The following is a 22,495-nucleotide window of genomic DNA, read 5'->3' as shown; positions in this document are numbered from 1 at the left end:
GAGAATTGGGCACAATACTCCAGCCAGGGGCGGATTTACAATTTGTGGGACCCTGTGCTCTGTGCTCAGCTTCATTTTCAGGCACTGCCACCTATCGCAGGATCTGCAGGCTGACGGCCAGCCCTCAAGCAAACTCTCCCTTCCATCCGTTGTGCACGCCCTTGCTTGCTCAATACTCCTCGCATGCACTATCTCTGCCCCTATTCCTCGTACATGCTCCACACCCCCCCCCCCCCCCCCCCCCATTCACACTAACCAACACCACCAATGGTGTTGTGGGAACTTTTGAGCTGCAGGATCTACAGGAAAATGTGTTGGCCACATAATTTTGCAATGTTCTAATGCATTGTTTTCCTATATATTAATCTTTTGAGTCCCGAAACATCACTAATACTATGCTTTTTAAGTGAAAAATAATAGTATAGGTTGACATTTTATTTTAAACCATGAATCCTTGAATCATTCATCTTTAGCATCACTAGAAATTCATTATGTAACAGTTTAATTCTGCAATTCAAGCCTCTGAAAAACATGAATTATGAAGCTTTACTTACAAGGTACAGAACAAAACTGGGTAGTGTGAAGATACAGATTAGCCATAATGGCAGAATAAGCTCAAGGGGTTGAATGGCCTACTCTTGTTCCTGTGTTCCTATCAAAATATTAATGAATGGTCCTTTGCACATATGTGCAGGCATCCATGCATAAAGCTCTTTCTTCAGTCAATTCAAACTAATCCAGATCTCAAAGAACTAATAGTCAGCTAGCTGAATGGCTCACACAATACCGCTCCAATCTTCTACAGCATTTCAGGTTAAATGTTATCAGATCCAGCAACCCAATCAATCTTCAGTGCCTCAAACCAAACTAAGGGCATTTACACATTTACTTTCAAGGAGTCAACATCTAAAGCATTTACACATACTGCTGTATCAGCTTCTATTATGAAAATGAACACAAAACGTATATACTTACATTTCACCCATATCCTACTCCTCAATCCTAACCACTGTGCTAAATCGTTTAAGTACTGATGTGGCTTTTCTGGTGATTAACAGAACTTACAAAGCTTTACCATGGGAATAAAGCATGATCACTTGTCTTTTTCCAAAGCATTTGTGGCATTGAGTTCTGGCTTTACTCAACTTGAGTTGGATCTAACACTTCTGCAGTCTTGCTAATGTATTGTACTTCGCAAAATATTTATTTTTGAGGCCAATTTCTGACTATTTATGTAAATAACTTTATTTTTCTTCTCTATAACTTATCTCTGTCAATAAGCACACCCCAATCTCCATTTTTGAATCCTTTCTCGATACCTGAAAATTGAATCAATTCTTAGAACAGGTACCAGACTTTCTGCAGCAATAACTTTCTCAAACAAATGAAATATAATGATACAATGACTATGAATATAAATTGCAGGGTGGATAGGACATGGAATTTTCCCACCAGAAATATCTGCAGGAATAAACCTATCATATGTTTGATATCAACATTAATAGTTCTATCTGAGAGCTGTGCGACGGCAACTATGGGCCAAAAAGCTTCCATCTGTGCTGTGGAAATCGGATATCAGCAGTACTGCGACTTATTTGTGAAAGTGAACACAAAACATATATATTTACATTTCACCCACATCCTATTCCTCAATCCTAACCACTATGCTAAATCGTTCAAGGTACTAATGTGGCTTTTCTGGCGATTAACAGAATTTACAAAGCTTTACCATGTGAAAACAGTAGAATCAAGGAAAACCCCAAGGCCTTTTACACATATGTGAGAAATATGAGTATGACTAGAGCGAGGCTGGGTCCGATCAAGGACAGTAGCGGGAGATTGTCTATTGAGTCTGAAGAGATAGGAGAGGTCTTGAACGAGTATTTTTCTTCAGTATTTACGAATGAGAGGGGCCATATTGTTGGAGGGGACAGTGTGAAACAGACTGGTAAGCTCAAGGAGATACTAGTTAGGAAGGAAGATGTGTTGGGCATTTTGTAAAACTTGAGGATAGACAAGTCCCCCGGGCCTGACGGGATAATCCAAGGATTCTATGGGAAGCAAGAGATGAAATTGCAGAGCCGTTGGCAATGATCTTTTCATCCTCACTGTCAACAGGGGTGGTACTAGGGGATTGGAGAGTGGCAAATGTCATGCCCCTGTTCAAAAAAGGGAATAGGGATAACCTTGGGAATTACAGGCCAGTTAGTCTTACTTCGGTGGTAGGCAAAGAAATGGAAAGGGTACTGAGGAATAGAATTTCTGAGCATCTGGAAAGACACTGCTTGATTAGGGATAGTCAGCACGGATTTGTGAGGGGTAGGTCTTGCCTCACAAGTCTTATTGAATTCTTTGAGGAGGAGACCAAGCACGTGAATGAAGGTAAAGCAGTGGATGTAGTGTACATGAATTTTAGTAAGGCATTTGATAAGGTTCCCCATGGTAGGCTTATGTAGAAAGTAAGGAGGCATGGGATAGTGGGAAATTTGGCCAGTTGGATAATGAATTGGCTAAATGATAGAAGTCAGAGAGTGGTGGTGGATGGCAAATATTCAGCCTGGAGCCCAGTTACCAGTGGTGTACCACAGGGATCAGTTCTGGGTCCTCAGCTGTTTGTGATTTTCATTAATGACTTGGATGAGGGAGTTGAAGGGTGGGTCAGTAAATTTGCAGACCATACGAAGATTGGTGGAGTAGTGGATAGTGAAGAGAACTGTTGTCGGCTGCAAAGAGACCTAGATAGGATGCAGAAATGGGCTGAGAAGTGGCAGATGGAGTTTAACCCTGAAAAGTGTGAGGTTGTCCATTTTCGAAGAACAGATATGAATGCAGAATACAGGGTTAACGGTAGGGTTCCTGGCAATGTGGAGGAGCAGAGAGATCTTGGGGTCTATGTACATAGATCTTTTCAAATTGCGACACAAGTGGATAGGGCTGTGAAAAAGGCCTCTGGTGTGCTAGCGTTCATTAGCAGAGGGATTGAATTTAAGAGCCGGGAGGTGATGATGCAGTTGTACAAAACCTTGGTAAGGCCACATTTGGTGTACTGTGTGCAGTTCTGGTCACCTCATTTTCGGAAAGATGTGGACTCTTTGGAAAAGGTGCAAAGGAGATTTACCAGGATGTTGCCTGGAATGGAGAGTAGGTCTTACGAGGAAAGGTTGAGGGTGCTAGGCCTTTTCTCATTAGAACGGAGAAGGATGACGGGTGACTTGATAGAGGTTTATAAGATGATCAGGGGAATAGATAGAGTAGACAGTCAGAGACTTTTTCCCTGGGTGGAACAAACCATTACAAGAGGACATAAATTTAAGGTGAATGGTGGAAGATATAGGGGGGATGTCAGGGGTAGGTTCTTTACCCAGAGAGTAGTGAGGGCATGGAATGCACTGTGTTATGGGAGCGGTGTTTTCAGAACCCCAAAATGTATCATGGAGTTCAACCAACCTCTCACTTTAATGGATTGTTGCTTTTGAAGCACATGGCTTGTTCCCCAGGTGTGATATTACAATTATGGACATGTGGGTTTTTAAACACAAAACAATGTTTATTCCATTTCAATTTAACTTTTTAAAATAAACATTGGATCTCTTAACACCCCTTACTTCAAAGATAAACCTGAAAATAATACAACATTAAATAATCCCTCAAAATGTTCCTTAAACCCCCAAAAGACTTCACCTTTAACAACAGACATGAGGTTACATTCAATATACTTATAGTCTTTGGATTTTCAGACATCAACAGACTAGTTCTGTTTTTTCTTCTTGCAGTTTTTTGCAAAACACACAAACATTCCCAGCTTTCTCCTCAAACCGGCTTTCTCCTTTCAAAACAGCTCACAGCAAACCAGCCAGGCACTTTCCAGCTGCTCCCTCTCAAACTGAAACTAAAAGTAGAAGTGAGCTACCCCCACCCTCTGACATCACTTCAGTCATATGACCTGCTTCATTTCTTAAAGGTACGTTGCTTAACATCCATTTCTTAAAGGTACTCTCACATGACACCTTCCCCCAAGAAAAAAAACCCAGCAACTTCAAGATGGTTTCATTTTTCACTTTTGCACCATCCACTAAGAAATGTACACAGTAAATATACTTTTACGTTTCACAAAAAAAAGAACACACGCAAACAGGCATAATAATACAGTCCATCTTTCCCGTTCTTCTTCCTCCAACCAAAATCCTTCTCGATTGACAGTCTCTTTGAACAAGAAAGTCAATGCACGATCCATCCATTCCTCTACTCTTCGGCAATTCTTTTAAAGTTAGATGTGTCAGTTCAATCTGATCACAGAGTCCCTTGCAGTTCTCCAATGCAGGAGCATCGGTTATCACAGCTTTCAGCAGTCACATGCCTGTTGAAAGTCCGCTGGCCATTGAAATTTTTGACATTTCTTTAGCAAGTCCATCAGTGGAGTAATCACGCCACAAAACTTTTGCACAAAGGTTCGATCAAATCCACTCATGCTAAGAAATCACATTATTTCCCTTTGCATTGAAGGTATCGGAAACTCCTCAAGGAAAGTGATTCGGGCTTCTCCAAATTCATTTTCGGCTAGTTTCATCATCAAACACGCCTCCTGAAGTTGATTGAAGAACTCCATACAATGTTTTACATGTCCTTTCCACGACTGGAAGTTGGAAATAAAAGCAGATTGTCCCACTTTCTCAATGCAATCCTTCAAACTTGGGATAGGGTAAGAGTCCGTTATTGTAACTGCATTCACCTTTCGATAGTCCACACACAACCGTTGGGTACCGTCTGGATTAGGCACCATCACTATGGGTGAGTTCAATTGGCTGCAACCCACTTCAATTATGCCATTTTTCAGCATACTCTCAATCTCTCTGTTAACCTGTGCCAATTTTAAAGGATTAAGTCTATATGGATGCTGTTTGATAGTAGGAACAGCATTTCCCACATCTACATCATGTATAGCCATTTTTGTACTCCCAATTTATCTCTACAAACCTGCCCATGTGATATCAATAACTCTTTCAGGTCAGTTCGCTTTTCCTTTGGAATTATGGACACATGGGTTTTTAAACGCAAAATAATGTTTATTCCATGAGTTCAAATTAACCTTTTAAAACAAACATTGGATCTCTCAACACCCCTTACGTCAAAGATAAACCCGAAAATAATACAACACTAAATAATCCCTCAAAATGTTCCTTCAAACCCCCAAAAGGCTTCACCTTTAACAAAAGACATGAGGTTACATTCAATATACTTATAGTCTTTGGATTTTCAGACATCAACAGACTAGTTCTGTGTTTTCTTCTTGCAGATTTTTGCAAAACACACAAACATTCCCAGCTTTCGCCTCAAACCGGCTTTCTCCTTTCATAACAGCTCACAGCAAATCAGCCAGGCACTTTTCAGCTGCTCTCTCTCAAACTGAAACTAAAGCAGAAGTGAGCTCAACTCAGCTACTCCCACCCTCTGACATCACTTCAGTAATATGACCTGCTCAATTTCTTAAAGGTACATTGCTTAAACATCCATTTCTTATAGGTACTCTCACATGACAACTGCCTGTGGAAGTAGTTGAGTCGGAAACATTAGGGACCTTGAAGTGGCTACTGAATAGGTACATGGATTATGGTAAAATGATGGGGTGTAGATTCATTTGTTCTTAATCTCGGACAAAGGTTTGGCACAACATCTTGGGCCGAAGTGCCTGTTTTGTGCTGTATTTTTCTATGTTCTTTGATTAAAACATGTTGAGTAAGAAAGTAAATTCTCGCCTGCATCATCAACTATCTTTTCCCTGCCATACTATCTTCTGAATAAGGTAACACACCCTAATTAATGATGAATTATCATTGTTTTATAATGTGCATAATTGATTATAGGTATTGTGGTTATGTTTCAAATAGGATAATTAAGTGGTTGACAAAACTTCTGGGGTAGAAAGAAACTTCTATATTGAGAGAGAATTTGGCTTTATATGACCAAAGTCTTTATCCTTATAAAATATTAATTTGTTTGGAAAGCGTAAAGATGTTGCAGCCCGGGTGCTGGGATTCTGTAATAGAGGCCATTGCTTTGATTTGCTCTGACTTGCAATTAACCACGGAAGAAAGGACATTAATAGAAAAGCAGAACACATTATTCTTTCTGAGGGAATCAAGTTTAACATATCTAGTCTAAGTGCTAGGATTTTCTGCAGAACGTTTTTCCATCTCCTGGTGAGCTGGTGGTGCACTCCTGTACTGCACATCCTACTGCCCCTTGAAATCTTACAGTAGCAAACTGCGTCACAATGGCAAGTGGCACCTCCCTGGGAGGGGGAATGTTGTTCATAGATCATAGAGTTTATAATCCAGAAAGATGCCATTTGGCCCATTGAGTCTACATTGGCTCTTGGAAAGAGCACCCCACTTAAGCCGTCACCTCCACCCTATCCCCGTAAACCAGCAGCCCCCCCTAACCTAAGGGCAATGTATCATGGTGTCATGTGAGAGTACCTTTAAGAAATAGGTGTTTATAAATGGGTGTGTATATAAGTATCTGTAGTGAGAGTGCATTTAAGAAATGGGTGTTTATTACCGCAGTGATGTCAGAGAGTGGGTGGCGCTGGGCTGTCTGTCAGCTTTTTACTTTAGTTTTAGACTGTTTGCTGCAGGGTGTGTTTTAGTTTTGTTTTCAGAGATGAATCGCTGCAGTCACAACCAGAAGGTGTATTAGATACTCTCTCTGTAATCTAAAAAATGTAAATCGACCCTTTGATGATTTAAAACTAATAACTGCTCTCAGTAGTGACTTTAACTTGATGTGCTTCTGTTAAAATGTGTTTTAAGTCTTATGGATGTTAAAAGTAAAGTAAGAAGAGGGCAGCACGGTGGCCTAGTGGTTAGCACAACCGCTTCACGGCGCTGAGGTCCCAGGTTCAATCCCGGCTCTGGGTCACTGTCCGTGTGGAGTTTGCACATTCTCCCCGTGTCTGCGTGGGTTCCGCCCCCACAACCCAAAAATGTGCAGAGTAGGTGGATTGGCCACGCTAAATTGCCCCTTAAAAAAAAAAAAAAATTTTTTTTTTAAATAAAGTAAAGTAAGAATTACTTATTGTTGTATTTTTTTGGGGTTGTATTTGAATTGATGGTTGCTAAGATGTTCACTATATGTTTAAAAAGGTTAACTTGAGTTCACAGAATAAACATTGTTTTGCTTTAAAAAATACTTTTCTATTTCTGCTGTACCATCCCTCAGAGTGGGCCGTGTGCTCCCCAGAGCACAATCTGTTAAAAGTTGTGGGTCAGGTGAACTCCATGATACACTTTCTAGTTCTCTAAACCCTGGCCCATAATAAATTGGTGGTTCGAGGGGGATAAAAGTCTATCTATTGGAATGGCTTAGTGAACTTAAAGACAGTGAGGGGTGAGCATATTGTGGTTGCTTTTCAAGGTGTGGTATTTTAGTTTAAGTAGGGAGCGTGTTGTGGACAATGGCTGTTTCAGAGGCTCTGACATTTTTGCGGGTGGAGACGGACACACGCAGTACCTTACAGACAGAGACTAAAAGCAGACTGTTAGATTTGGCAAAAACATTGCAGTTAGCATTACCTGACAAAATGTGAAAAGATGAGATCATTATGGCGGTGGCTCAGCATTTAAACTTGCCTGAGATACAGTTTGACTCATTGGAAATAGCATAAATTCAGTTGCAAGTTAAACAAATGGTACGTGAAAAAGAATTAAAGCAGCTTGAATATGAAAGAGGGAGAGAGGAAAAAGAAAGAGAACGAGAAAGCGAGTGAGAGTTGAAAAAGAGAGAGAAGAAAGGAAAACAAAAGAATAGCCCTAGCAGAACAAGAAGAAAGAGAAAGGGAGATACAGATCAGTGAGAAAGATAAAGAGAGAAAGTTTGAACTTCAGAAAATGGCCATGAAACATGACAGTCAGTTAAAATTGGCAGATGTAAAGGGAAATGTACGGTTGATTGATAGTGATGAGGATAGTAAGAAAGAGCCGCATTATCAAAGGCTTGGTGGGGATCTATTTAAATATGTCCAAGCATTGCCAAGGTTTGACGAGGAGGAGGTAGAAGCCTTTTTCATTTCATTTGAGAAGGTGGCTAAACAAATGAAATGGCCACAGGACATGTGGGTATTACTTATTCAAACAAAGCTGGTAGATAGGGCTAGTGAAGTGTTTACATCACCACCGGAGGAGGTATCTGGGACGTATGAGGAGGTGAAAAAATCCATCTTCAGTGCATATGAACTAGTGCCTGAAGCCGACAGACAAAGGTTTAGAAATTTAAGGAAATAATTTGGTCAAACATGGAGTTTGAAAAGACCAAACAGAGTAATTTTGATAGGTGGATAAGGGCTTGAAAGTAGACCAAATGTATGAAGCTCTCAGAGAAATTATACTTTTGGAGGAGTTTAATAATTCAATTCCTGATGTAGTGAGAACTCATGTGGAAGAGAAGATGGTTAAAACTGTGAGTTTAGCAGCAGAAATGGCAGATGATTATGATTAATCAAAGCTTGGTTTCCAACATCAGTTTCAACATGTGTGGGATAGAAACTGGGGACATGAGAAATACTCAAGTGGTAAAGGTAAAGGTGATCTCATGGGAGATAATACGGAGAGTGTACCTCAGACTAAAAAAGAAATCCAGGAGGATGGAAAAGAAATGAAACATTTCACATGTTTTCACTGCAATAAACTAGGCCATGTAAAGTCACAGTGTTGGTGGTTAAAGAAAAGCACTTGGAAGGCTGGTGTGGTAAAACAGGTAAGACAGTAGCGTTTGTTAAAGTGGTAAAAGAACGCCCAAGTGAAGCGGAGGAGGTGCAAAAGATTGTACAGCCTGATCAAGAGGTGATTGATCAGAAGGTGCCAGATGTCTTTGAATAATTTACTTCTGTGGGTAACTCATGTGTATCAGGAGGAGCAGGTGAATAAGTCACAATTTTAAGAGATATGAGAGCTAGTCAATCTTTAATGGTAAGAGATGAGGAGTTATGTAGTCTGGGAAGAATATTGCCAGAAAAGGTGGTAATATGTGGAATTCAGGGTGAGAGGAGTAGTGTTGCATTATATAAGGTAAGGTTGGAAAGGCCAGTGAAGAGTGGTGAAGTGGTAGTCGGAGTAATAGAGAAACTATCTTGCCCAGGAATACAGTTTATCTTGGGTAATGATATAGCTAGATCGCAGGTGGGAGTGATGCCTACTGTGGTGGATAAGCTAGTGGAAAATCAGAAAACTGAAGTATTAAAGGACGAATATCCTGGGATTTTTCCGGATTGTGTTGTAACAAGTTCGCAAAGTCACAGGTTAAGACAGGAGCAGAAATCAAAGAGTGAAGATGACGTTGAAGGGCAATTATCAGAAACGATTTTTGATTAGATGGTTGAAAAAGAACAAGAACAGGTGGAGGATGAGGTAGATATTTTTAGTTAAGGAAAATTGGCGGAGTTATAAGAAAAAGATATAGATATAAAACAGATGCATCAGAAACCATATATGGAAGAGGAATCTGAGTGTATACCAGAGTGTTATTCCCCTAAACGTGATGACTTGATGAGAAAATGGAGACCTTTACATATGCAGGCAGATTAAAAGTGGACAGAAGTTCATCAAGTAGTATTGCCGGTAGGGTATAGAAAGGAGGAGTTGCACATGAGGTGCCAGTGGGAGGTCATTTGGGAATAAGGAAAACTCAAGCTAAAATCCAAAAACATTTTTCTTGGCCAGGACTACATAAAGATGTAGTTAAATTTTGTCAATCATGTCACACATGTCAAGAGATAGGTAAACCTCAAGCAGTGAGAAAACCAGTGCCCTTATTACCCATTCCAGCATTTAAGGAACCTTTTACAAGGGTCCTAATTGATTGTGTAGGACCGCTTCCTAAAACAAAAAGTGTGAATCAATATCTTTTGACTATCATGTATGTGTCTACTAGGTTTCCAGAGGCCATTCCAGTACGCAATATTGCAGCTAAAAAGGTTGTGGAGAATTTACTTAAATTCTTTACTAGATATGGGCAGCACGGTAGCATGGTGGTTAGCATAAATGCTTCACAGCTCTAGGGTCCCAGGTTCGATTCCCGGCTTGGTTCACTGTCTGTGCGGAGTCTGCACGTCCTCCCCATGTGTGCGTGGGTTTCCTCCGGGTGCTCCGGTTTCCTCCCACAGTCCAAAGATGTGCAGGTTAGGTGGATTGGCCATGCTAAATTGCCCTTAGTGTCCAAAATCGCCCTTAGTGTTGGGTGGGGTTACTGGGTTATGGGGATAGGGTGGGTGCGTGGGTTTGGGTAGGGTGCTCTTTCCAAGAGCCGGTGCAGACTCGATAGGCCGAATGGCGTCCTTCTGCACTGTAAATACTATGAAAGAATTGTGTTTTCTGGCTTTAAATTTTTTTTTCACTATGTTCGGACATTTCCCTTTGAGTGGTGTGGTCCAGGGCCTCTGAGATCATGACGCTTGTGACGTAGAGCGTAGGAATGGATTGCGCATGCGCAGATCGCTTTTCCTTCACTGTGCGATCTTTTCACAGCTGCACATGCGCGGCTTCTTGCGCATGCGCAAAACACTGTTTTGCCCGTTCGAATCTTCTTGGGAACTGCGTATATGCGGCTCCTTGCGCAAGATGGCTGCCAATCAAAATTTACGTTTGCTTCTGATGCAAGCCTACCTTTGCCTCGTGGCGAGTATAGGCACCAGTTTTACCGATTTCTGTTGTGTTCACCTCACAGTAGTTTTCAAACTTGTCCAGGACAGTCTGGAAGTCTCTCTTGTCCTGCCCTTTGGAGTACTTGAAGGAGTTGAAGATTTCTGTTGCACTTTAACCCGCAATGGTGAGTAGAAGATCTAGCTTCTCAGTATCAGTCACACCATCTAGTTTGGATGCTACCATGTAAATCTCAAATCTCTGCTTGAATGCACGCCAGTTGGCACTGAGATTGCCATGGTACCTGAGCGGCTGAGGAACCGGAATCTCGATCATCTTGCCTGGGTGCTGTAGCTGGTAGTCACGGATCTTGCTGAGTTGAACTATATAGATTCAACAGGCACTACTGGATCATGTTGTGTTATGTATTCTGGGATAACACAGGCTGCAACTCAATGCAGTTTTGACCAAAAGATACTCCAGACTTTGAAGTCAGTTCAATATGATTTATTGAACCATTAGCACAGTTCTATGAGTTTGATTCCCCTGCAAACCTTGCTATAGTAACTCAGTCTAACTAACCAGTCTAGTCTAAGCCACGTGGTGGGTGTGATGCTTCTTATCTGCCCCTGTTCTACTCTCTAAGTATAGCCTGTGGAAAGAGACAGAGCATGTATGCCCTGTCCTTATATATGGGTTGTGTAATGCCCCCTTGTGGTAGTGTCACCTTTGGGTGTCTTGACTGCCCATTGGTCGTGTCCTATTCTATGTGTTCATTAGCTGTATGTCTGCATGTCATGACGTCTCTGGTGCTCCCTCTAGAGATTATTTAGACGTAGTGTATTTACATTAACCCCTTGTGTATTTACAGTGATGCATATCACCACAGATAATTCTATCAAAAATATCTCTCTGTATTCCTGATAAAATCATAGAATCTTGCAGCACAGGAGGGAACCATTCGTAAGTGTCCGGTGAGTGATGAACGTCTATGTTTCTACGGTTTGAAGTAGCAATGGAATTTACAATAAGATTAATGAATAGCTGAAAGAAAATTAATAATTGAATTGAATAATTGAATAAAATAATTAAGTAATTAATTAAATCTTATAAGTATGGCAGGACAGGTGATGGTGTCATGACAGCAGCATGTCGGTGCTCCTGAATACCAATGTTATCCAGGGTTAGCACGTCTGTAGTCAGTGTCTGCAGCTTGAAGAGCTTCGGCTCAGAATCATTGGACTGGAGGCTGAGCTGCAGATATTGTGGCACATCAGGGAGGGCAAGTGTTACCTGGGCACTTTGTTTCAGGAGGCATTCTCACTCCTTTGGTAGGGTCTTCTGATTTGGGAGGTGGTCAGGGACAGGAAGGTGCGACTGCAGTTGAGGTAGGTACGGAGACCCAGAGGGTAGAAGGGCAGGAATGTCAACCTTTGCAATTGTCCAACAGCTGTGAGGTTCTTTCAGTTTGTTTGGATGAGAGTGGAGGCTGCAAAGTGGGTGAGGTGACTGGCATTGTGGCACAGGATATCATTCAAGTGTGGGACCATGTAAGAATGTAACAGTAGCAGAGGATAGTGTACTGAGGGGGATTGACACTGTTCTTTGCAGCATGCAGTGAAAGTCCATATGGCTGTGTTGCCTGCCTGGTGCCAGGATTGAAGACACCTGTTCAGGACTGGAGAGGAACTTTCAGAGGGAGGGGAGGACCCAATGTTTGTATTCCACGCAGGTGCTAAAGACATATGCAGAACAAGGAAGGAGATCCTACATAGTCAGTATGAGGAGCTCGGCACCAAATTAAGAAGCAGAATCTCACAGATAATAAATGCTGGATTATTACCTCAGCTATGAAAAAATTGACCATAGAACAAATAAGATTACGCGAGGAGTGTAACAAAGAAGAGGCAGCAGTTTGACCGCGACAATGGTCGAGGTGTGACACAGAAAAAGATGTCAGAAGGTGTTGGGGCATCGTTGCCTGCCCAGTGGTCCAAAGAGCAGCTCATGAACCTTTTGAACCTTTTGAAGTTCCATCAACAGATAAAGGAGGCTTCGGAGGACCTGGCTAAGGATGTGGAGCCACTTCAGGCAGCTACTGAGAGTGTGGAGCAGAGGCGGACGCACAGGGCCTGTTAATCTAGAAGGTGGAGGAGTCGATGGAGAAGCACAAGAACCGGCTGGAGGCAGGGATGGTGCTGGTGGCGATGGACAGCCAAAAGAGGTTGAGGGAGAAGGTGGAGGACCTCGTGAATTGCTCCAGGAGGTAGAAACTTTGGATCGTGGGGATGCCTGAGGGGGTCAAAGGAGTGCAGAACGCTAAATATGTGGCACAGATGCTGGCGAAACTGATGGGGGAGGGGGTGTTTGACCATCCTCTCGAGGTTTATTGGGTACACAGGATGCTGAGGAGGAGGCTGAAGGCATGGAGCAGCCAAGGGACATGGTGGTGAGGCTGCATCATTTTCTCGATCAGAAGAAAATCATGAAATAGGCAAAGAGTATACCTGCGAGGGGAGCAAGCTCAGAATATAAGATGACATGGGTGTGGAGTTGGCCAAGTGGTGGGCTGGCTACAATCGGATGAAGACAGCCCTCCACAAGAAGGGGGTGAAATTTGGTTGCTGTATCCTGCTCGTCTGTGGGTCACACATCAGAGGCGGAATTCTCCGACCCCGCGTCGCCCGGGGCCAGCGTCAATCCCGCCCCCGTTGTGTCCCGAATTCTCCGCCCCCCAAGATTCAGCGGGGGCGGGAATAGCGTCGCGCCAGTTGGCGGGCCCCCCGCGGCGATTCTCAGGCCTGCGATGGGCCAAAGTCCCGCCGCTGACAGGCCTTTCCTGCCGGCGCGGATTAAACCACCTACCTGACCGGCGGAAGTGGTGGCGTGGGCGGGCTCCGGGGTCCTGGGGTGGGGGAGGCACGGGGCGATCTGACCCCGGGGGGGTGCCCCCATGGTGGCCTGGCCCGCAATCGGGGCCCACCGATCGGCGGGCAGGCCTGTGCCGTGGGGGCACTCTTTTTCTTCCGCCCCCGCCATGGCCTTCACCATGGCAGTTCCGATTTCCTCCCACAGTCCAAAGACGTGCAAGTCATGTTGGCCATGCTAAATTGCCCTCAGCGACCAAAAAAAAAGATTTTAGGAGGTGTATTGGGTTACAGGGACAGGGTGTTAGCGAGGGTTTAAGTGGGTCGGTGCAGACTCGATGGGCCGAATGGCCTCCTTCTGCACTGTATGTTCTATGTTCTCGGAGGCAAATGAGTTTAAGAGGGACCATGGACTTGGAGGAATGTGAGGACACTAAACTGTGGAGATGTTAAACATGGGGAATGTGGCTTCACAGGGAGGGTGGATTGGTGAATTTAATCACATTGGGATGTGAGAGGGTGAGTATATTTTATTTTATGAGGGGTTTTAGGGTTTGGGAGTGAAGGGCAGATTTGGGGAAGCGGGGTAGATAGAGACCTCAGTCAGGGGCAACCAGGCTAGCTGGTTGTCTAATTAACAGGAGAAAAGTGGGGGTCGACTGGAGGAGGGATGGCACGGGGTGGGGGATGGGTTTGTTTTTGTGTGGTAATGGGGGGAGGGGTGGGGAGGGATTTTGACATGGGAAATGTTGGTGTGGCGTAGTTGGGTTAGGAGGGATGTCGGCGGACATCTTGGGGAGGGCCCAGAGGAGTGTGAGGTATAGACCGGGTAGAGCTAGATAAGGAAGGGATATCGCTGACTAGCAAGGAAGGAGGAAGGGAGTCCACTGACCCGGTTGATTACCTGGAATGTGCGGTGGTTGAACGGGCCAGTTAAATGGCCGCACACTTAAGGAGTTTGAAGGCAGTTGTATGTTTCTTCAGCAGACACACCTGAATCTGGGGATCAGACGAGGCTGAGGGAGGGGTGGGTGGGGTAGGTGTTCCACTCGGTGTTGGATGTGAAGACGAGGGGGTCAATAAGAGGGCAGCCTTTGAGGTCAGCAGCATCATAGCCAACCTGGGGACATGCGCGTGTCAGTTAGCTGGACGTTGGAGGGGATGCCTGTGGTGAATATAAATGCCCCAAACTGGGATGACATGGATTTTTTGCGGCATGTTTTCAGGAAGATCCCGGACCTGGACAAGCATTTGCTGATTGTGGGGGATAATTTCAATATGGTTCTGGATCCTAGGACGGACCATCCTGCCCTAGGTCCCTGAAGGTTTTGGCTGCGACGATACAGTTGATGGGGTTCATGGAACGCATGGGAGGGGCGGACCCATGGCGGTTTGGGAGGCTTAGGGCGAAGGAGTTTTTATACTTTTTGCATATACACCTGATGTACTCGCAGATAGATTTCTTTGCACTGGATAAGGCGTTGTTGGCGGTGTAGTTGATTAAGAATATTCGGCGATCATGTTTCTGACCATGTACTGCACTGGGTGGAGCTGCAGGTGGAGCTCAGCGGCCACAGTGGAGGCTGGATGTGGGATTGCTGGTGGACAAGGGGTCTGTGAGAGGGTGTAGAGCTGAATAATACAGGGGTGGTCATGGCCTCCATGCTGTGGGTGGCAATGAAGGCGATTGTAAGGGGAGAATTTATTTCATAAAAGCAAATTACTGTGGATAAAAGAAAATTACTGCGGATGCTGGAATCTGAAACGAAAGGGAAAATGCTGGAAAATCTCAGCAAGTCTGGCAGCATCTGTAGGGAGAGAAAAGAGCTAACGTTTCGAGTCCAATGACTCTTTGTCAAAGCTAACAGATAGAGAAAGTGGGAAATATTTATACTGTGGAGTGAGAATGAAAGATGAGTCATAGCCACATAAACCCAGGGAAACTGGGTACGAATGGCCACAGATACCAAGGGGAAAGAGTGTTACTGTGGATGCTGGAATCTGAAACCAAAGAGAAAATGCTCAAAAATCTCAGCAGGTCTAGCAGCATCTGTAGGGAGGGAAAACAGCTAACATTTCGAGTCCAGATGATCCTTTGCCCCCCCCCAAGAATTTATTTCAATTTGGGCACATGGAGAGAAAGTGGAATGGGAGGAGAGACTGAGGTTAGTTGAGGACGGCCTGAGGGTGGACTGGAGTAATTCAGTGGTGGCGGAGGAGGCATTGCTAGAGGAGAGTCAGAGGCTCTAGATGGAGTTTGGGCTGGTGTCCACTGGGAAATTGGTAGCGCAGCTGTGGGGGGCATCGGGGCGGTCTATGAGTACATGGAAAAAGTGTGCAGGATGTTGGCACATCAATCGGGAAAGAAAATGACAGCTAGAGAGGTGAGGGTTGAGAGAGGCATGGTGGTGTCAGAGCCAGAGGGGTGAATGGGGTCTTTGAGGCCTTCCAGCGAAGGCTGTATGAATCAGAGCCTCCGACAGGGAGGTGGGTATGAGGTTGTTCCTGGACGGGATGGAATTACCAAGAGTGGGTGAGGAAATGGTGCAGGGATCGGGCTGAGGAACGATGGACTGTGTGGGTTTGATGCAGGCAGGGAAGGCACTGGGTCCAGATGGGTTTCCAGCCCAGTTTTATAAGTTTGGTTCAGAGCTCGGGCCTCTGCTTGCTGGGATGTATAATGAATCAATGGCAAGGTGGGAAGTCCCCCCAACATTGTCACAGGCATCCATGTCACTGATTTTAAAGAAGGGCAAAAACACGGAGCAGTGTGGGTCATACTGTCCGATTTCACTCTCAAATGTGGATGCAAATTTGCTGGTGAAGGTGTTGGCATTGCAGATAGAGGATTGTGTGCTGGGTGTGATAGGAGAGGACCAGGTGGCATTCATGAAGGGGCAACAGCTGTCGGCGAAAGTATGCATTATGATGCCCTCGGATTAGCAGGAAGTGGAAGTGGTGGTGGCAATGGACGCAGAGTAGGCACCCCCGAAAAGCTCATCTTCGAGACCGCCATGTGGGCTCTGTGCACCATCTTAAACTGAATGGAGAGGGAGGGCACTCCTGTGGATGAGGTCAGACACAAGTGGGAGGAAAAGTTGATGGTGGAGTTGGCGGCGGGGTGGAGGGAAGCCTGCGGAGGATAATGCTTCCATTTCATGTGTGAGTTTTAGCTTCATTCAGTTTAAGTACGTGCACAGAGCGCACATGACGGTCTCGAGGATGAGCCGGTTCTTTTCGGGGGTGGAGGTTTGGTGTGGGGCGTGGTGATAACCATGTGCATATGTTCTGGGCATGTCCGAGGTTGAGGGGGTTTTGGAAGGGGTTCTCGGATGTAATATCCGATATTTTGGTATAGGGTTGGCTCCGTATCCGGAGGAGGTGATATTCGGAGTGTCAAAAGATCTGAGAGTTCAGTAGGAAGAGAGGCCGAAGTCTTGGCCTTTGCCTCCCTGATAGCCCAGAGATGGATTTTGTTCAGCTTGTGGGACTCGGAGCCACCAAAGGCGAAGGTGACCTGGCAGCATTTTTGCACCTGGAAAAAGATACGTTCACCATACGTGGAGTGGAGGATGGGTTCATTCTGGGGTGGAAGCATTTATCGACTTCTTTGAAGTGAATTGAGGCATCATTGGTGGCGGAATGGGGGAGGTAGGGGTATTTTGTTTTGTTTGTGGAGTATGAAGCGAAGGGGAAAAAGGAGGCGGGCTTGGGGTGACAGGGGAGCTGGAGGGGTATGGGGGTAGATGGGAAGGATGGACTGTCAGTTTTGTTACCTGTTGTCGATGTTTTGTGTGTGTATTTTTGTATATATGAAAAATTGTACCTGCATGGTAGGACTGAGTCTGAAAGAAGTGATAATGGGAAATTGTATGAAAGGTGCAGCGATAATCATGAGGATTATAGAATCATAGAATTTACAGTGCAAAAGGAGGCGATTCAGCCCATCGAGTCAGCACCGGCCTTTGGAAATAGCACCCTACCTGAGCCCACACCTCCACCCCATCCCTGTAACCAGCAACCCCACCCAACCTTTTTGGACACGAAGGGCAATTTAGCCTGGCCAATCCACCTAACCTTCACATCTTTGGACTGTGGGAGGAAACCGGAGCACCCGAAGGAAACCCACGCAGATACAGGGAGAAAGTGCAAACTCCGCACAAACAGTGACCCAAGCTGGCAATCGAACCTTGGACCCTGGAACTGTGAAGCAACTGTGCTAACCACTGTGCCACCGTGTCCCCCCCCCCCCCCAATTTCTATCTACGTGCCAATTGGAATAATCAAATGGGCAAAGTTAGCATTGATGAGAAGTTCATAGAATATTTTTGGGATCGATTTTAGAACAGCAAATTCTGGAGCCAACTTGAGGGCAGGCTATACTGGAACTGGCATTGTGCAATTAAATAGAATTAATTGATAATCTCATAGTAAAGGCACCCCTAGGTAACAGTGATCATAATATCATTGAAGTTTACATTCGGTTTGAAGGAGAGAAGAGTGCATCCAAGACAAGTATTTTAAACTTACATGAGGGCAATTATGAACGCATTAAAGTGGAACCAGCTAAAGTGAATTAGCAAATGTGCTGATAGAGGTTCAGTGGCAGATATTGAAAGGGATATTTCGGAATACACAGAATAGACACAGTCTAATGAGAGGGCCCATCATCCATAGTTAACTAAAAAAGTGGAAGACGGTTTTAAACATCACAAAAAAACATATATCTGTGCATGCACGAGCAGCAGGTCAGAAGATTGGAAAGAATATAAAGAACAGCAAAGAAGGACAAAAATATTGATAACCAGGAAAAACTGGAATACGAGAGAAAGCTAGGAGGTAATATAAAAATGTATAATAAGTGTTTGTATGGAAAAGACCAAGCTGTGCTTTCTTCTTGAGTTAAAAATGGATTGCGTTTTCAATCCATTTGATCCATTCTTAAATTTGGAGCAATGCACGGTTTTGAAATTTGATCATTTTGCGAATATGTTTTGATTAGAGAGAACAAAAGAAAATCAGTCAAACATAATTAATTTGTAATGATTCATAAGCTGTTTAAAAGTAAGTCAATCAGCATTGAATGATAAGAAAATTAATTAATCCAGCTGTGAAGGATACAATTTTGTGCAAAATATTGTAATTGACAAAATTGTACTTTACCTGGAAAGGATTGTGGTTCCAAATAAGGAACCATTTTCTTGTTGAAAAAAAAATCAGATGCTTCTCAATGAACACTGAACTCATCCTAAAAAGCTATTGTTGTCTCAATAAATCAGTGCACAAGGACCAAATGTTATGATTTCGATGAAGCATTTCCTTTAAATCTGGTATGTCTGCCATCAGACTTTATTCTGAACCTGTTGTCTGCATGTTTTGAATCGCTCTTGTGAAATTATGTTTTAACATTGCCCCAATCCTGGCAAAGCTGAAACTGGAAAGGGCAGCTTTTGGAATCTTATCAGAACTTAAGATTTTCCAGGGCAAGGCTCATGTTTTGCAAAAAAACATCCTTTCCAATAAAGACACATAACTTAAAGAATGCAAGGAGCACATTATCAGCAAGAATGTATCTGCATGCAATTGAAAACTTCAGTCACTAAAATAATGGCAGTTGTTTTTGTGCACGAGAAGGCTACTGGTCTATCAAGCCTCTCCTTGCTTACCATCAGTTTTCTCATCATAATTCTGGAAATGATAGTCCCAGTTTGCCTATTGGAGAAGATGTACAGAAATGTTACAAGGATTAGGGGCTGGTTTAGCACAGTGGGTTAAACAGCTGGCTTGTAATGCAGAACAATGCCAGCAGCGCGGGTTCAATTCCCGTACCGGCCTCCCTGAACAGGCGCCGGAATGTGGCGACGTGGGGCTTTTCACAGTAACTTCATTGAAGCCTACTTTTGACAATAAGCTGTTATTATTATTATTATTATTATACCAGAAATAAGAGGTTATGGCTGCCAGAAAATACTGAATGGGCTGGGACTCAGATGAGGTCGATGAGTCAAATTTATGAAGGGTTTGATCGGGCAGATGTAGAGGAAACACTACCATTATGCGGAGTCCAAAACTGAATGTCAAAAATGAAAGAATAGCTGCTAATACATACGATAGGAAATTCAAGAGAAACTTATTTACCCAGGGAGGAGTTAGAATGTGGAATGAAAACAGTAAATGCTAGGAAAACCCACATGAGCTGGCAGCATCTGCGAGGGAGAAACAGACTTAACGTTCTGAGTCTGTCTGACCCTTCTTCGGAGCTCTGAAGAAGAGTTATGGGTCCGGACCAGAAACACAATTTTGGTTAAGATCCTGGACTAGAACCCAACTATTTGCATTTGGTAAAATTGTGAAGAAATGTTACTGTATCACAGGAGTGACAACACTGACCAGTAGATAGCTTTAATAGTAAAATAAACTTGAATTTGAACACATAATTAAGCACATTAGTAACAAAGAAATAGCTTTACTATTAACAGTTACAATATCTTAACTTGCTTCCTGAAACCTGCCTTGACATTCCCATTAACCAAGCACATATATTTCAAATATCACTTATGTATAAATTTGACAACCAAGTTTTACTTGCTTACCTTGGCGCAGAGTCTTTGGAGAGAGAAACCTTTTTGTACTGAACTAAAATTACTTCTGTTCAGCTTTTAAGTCCTGTAAGCAACAGTCTTTTCAGGCAGACTGGCCCCTCCCATTAGCTATTTTGGTACACTCAAAGCACACGGCATTCTTTTACCTCTTATTACAGGTTGTGCCTTGACCTGTTTAGTCAGGACAAAACAAAATACCTTCCTTTTAATCACAGCTCTAGCAGTAATAGTGTCTGTAAGCATTTTAACCACGTTTTTAATAATATATGCAAAAATACAAAGCATAAAATATAGCAATTTCTTATCTCCAGCACAAGAGTCATGCAGATTCAAAATATTCAATCTGTTTCTCTCTTCAAAGGCGCTGCCAGAGCTGCTGTGGTTTTCTGCTTTTATATCAAATTTCCAGCATTTGCAGTGTTTTGATTTTCTTTTACTTAGGATGTGACCTTGCTGCCATAGTGGGTGGTTGAGGCAAATAGCATTTAAGTAGTTGTGAGGCACGTATGTGAGTGAAAAAAGAATAGAAGGATATTCTGTTAGGGTGAGATGAGGTAGGAGGTGTGAGGTCCGTTTAAAGCATAAACACTGACATAGTTCAATTGGTTAGTCTGTCTTATTTATTAACTGTTATTTCTATGCATTTATATATAATAATCCTCACAAATACTCTAAATGCACACATTATTAATTATTAAGCTTAATTATGACTGCTGCACAAAAAGTTTATTTTTATGAGAGAGTTGAGTTATATTTGGCAACATCAATGAAAGTGAAGTTGTAGAATGTATATAGAAATGATTTTACAGAAATTATATTCAAAAAGATATGAAATATTGGTAATATACCCACAATAATTCTCCCACAATCGGCGCAATGGCCGGAACCCAGCGCCAAAAATGGCGCGAATCACTCCGGCGTCAGGCCCCCCGAAACGTCGCAACTTCTCCGGCCTGGAATGGGCTAGCAGTGGCCTGATGCCATTCATAAAAGGGCCACCCATCACAGACGCCGCACTGCGACATAGAGGCGCTCCAGAACACAGTGGAGCAGAGGAGAGAGGCCCTGTACACCGGAAACGGCCGCAGGGTCGCACCATGCCTCAGCCGGTGCCTGTGGAGTTAGGTGACAGAGGCGGTCAGTGCCGTGGCTGTGACAGCAAGGACAGGCGCCCAGTGCCACAAGGAGGTCAAAAACCTAGTCAGGCAGCCAAGGTGAGTAAACCCCCCCCCCCACCCCCCCCCCCCCCCCCCCCCACCCCCCCACCTCCAATGTGCGGCACAGCCCTAGGTGCAACTGACATGGCTGCACCCACCCATGCAGACTGCAGTGGCAGGATGGGTTGTGAACCTCTGCCAACATACACATAACCGTTGGTCTGCATGTATATGTCTGCCTAACATTGTTGTCCTTTATCCCTGCCACCCACCCACCCCCCGCAGGAGAAGCGCGCACACAACAACCGGGAGCGTGATATGGGGGAAGGAGGATATGGGGAAAGGGGGATATGGGGGAAGGGGGATATGGGGGAAGGCAGACCCAAGGACTAGGAGGTTGCGGATGCAGAGGTCGGGGGCGTACCATCAAGTGAGACCCCCCACGGCCTACCCCCCTTTTCCCCTTCCCCCATATCCCCCTTATCTCCTTTCCCCTATATCCATCATATAAACCTCCACCCATATCCCCTTTAACCCCATATACCCCTTCCCCATATCTCCCATATCCCTTTCCCCATATTCCCCATATCCCCCTTCCCCCATATCCCCGTCCCCTATATCCCCCTTCCCCACAACCCATATCCCATTCCCCCATATCCCCCTTTCCCCTTCCCCATATCCTCCTTCCCCATATCCCCCATATCCCACTTCCCCATAACCCCCTTCCCCATATCCCTTTTAACCCCCTTCCCCCATATCCCCTTCCCCATATCCCCATATCCCATTTCCCTCATATCCCCCTTCTCCAATATCCCCAAATCCCCCTTCCCCCATATACCCCTTCCCCCATATCTCCCAAATCACACTTCCCCCCATATCCCCTTCCCCATATCTCCCTGCCCCCATGTCCCCCATATCCCACTCCCCATATCCCCTTCCCCATATCCCACTTCCCACATATCCCCTTTTCCCCTTCCCCCATATCCCCCATATCCTCCTTCCCCATATTCCCCATATCCCACTTCCCCATATTCACCTTCCCCCATATCCCCTTCATCCCCCTTCCCCGATATTCCCATATCCCCCTTCCCCATATCCCCTTCCCCATATTCCCCTTTTCCCCCTTCCCCATATCCCCTTTCTCCCCTTCCCCCATATCCCCATATCCTTCTTCCCCTTATCCCACTTCCCCACATCCCCTTCCCCATATCCCTTTTATCCCCTTCCACCACATCCCC

The sequence above is a fragment of the Scyliorhinus canicula genome, chromosome 1 (genome assembly GCF_902713615.1).
Source record: "Scyliorhinus canicula chromosome 1, sScyCan1.1, whole genome shotgun sequence".
NCBI lineage: Eukaryota > Metazoa > Chordata > Chondrichthyes > Carcharhiniformes > Scyliorhinidae > Scyliorhinus > Scyliorhinus canicula.
The sequence above is the reverse complement of the archived record's forward strand: the minus strand, read 5'-3'. Positions refer to the sequence as shown.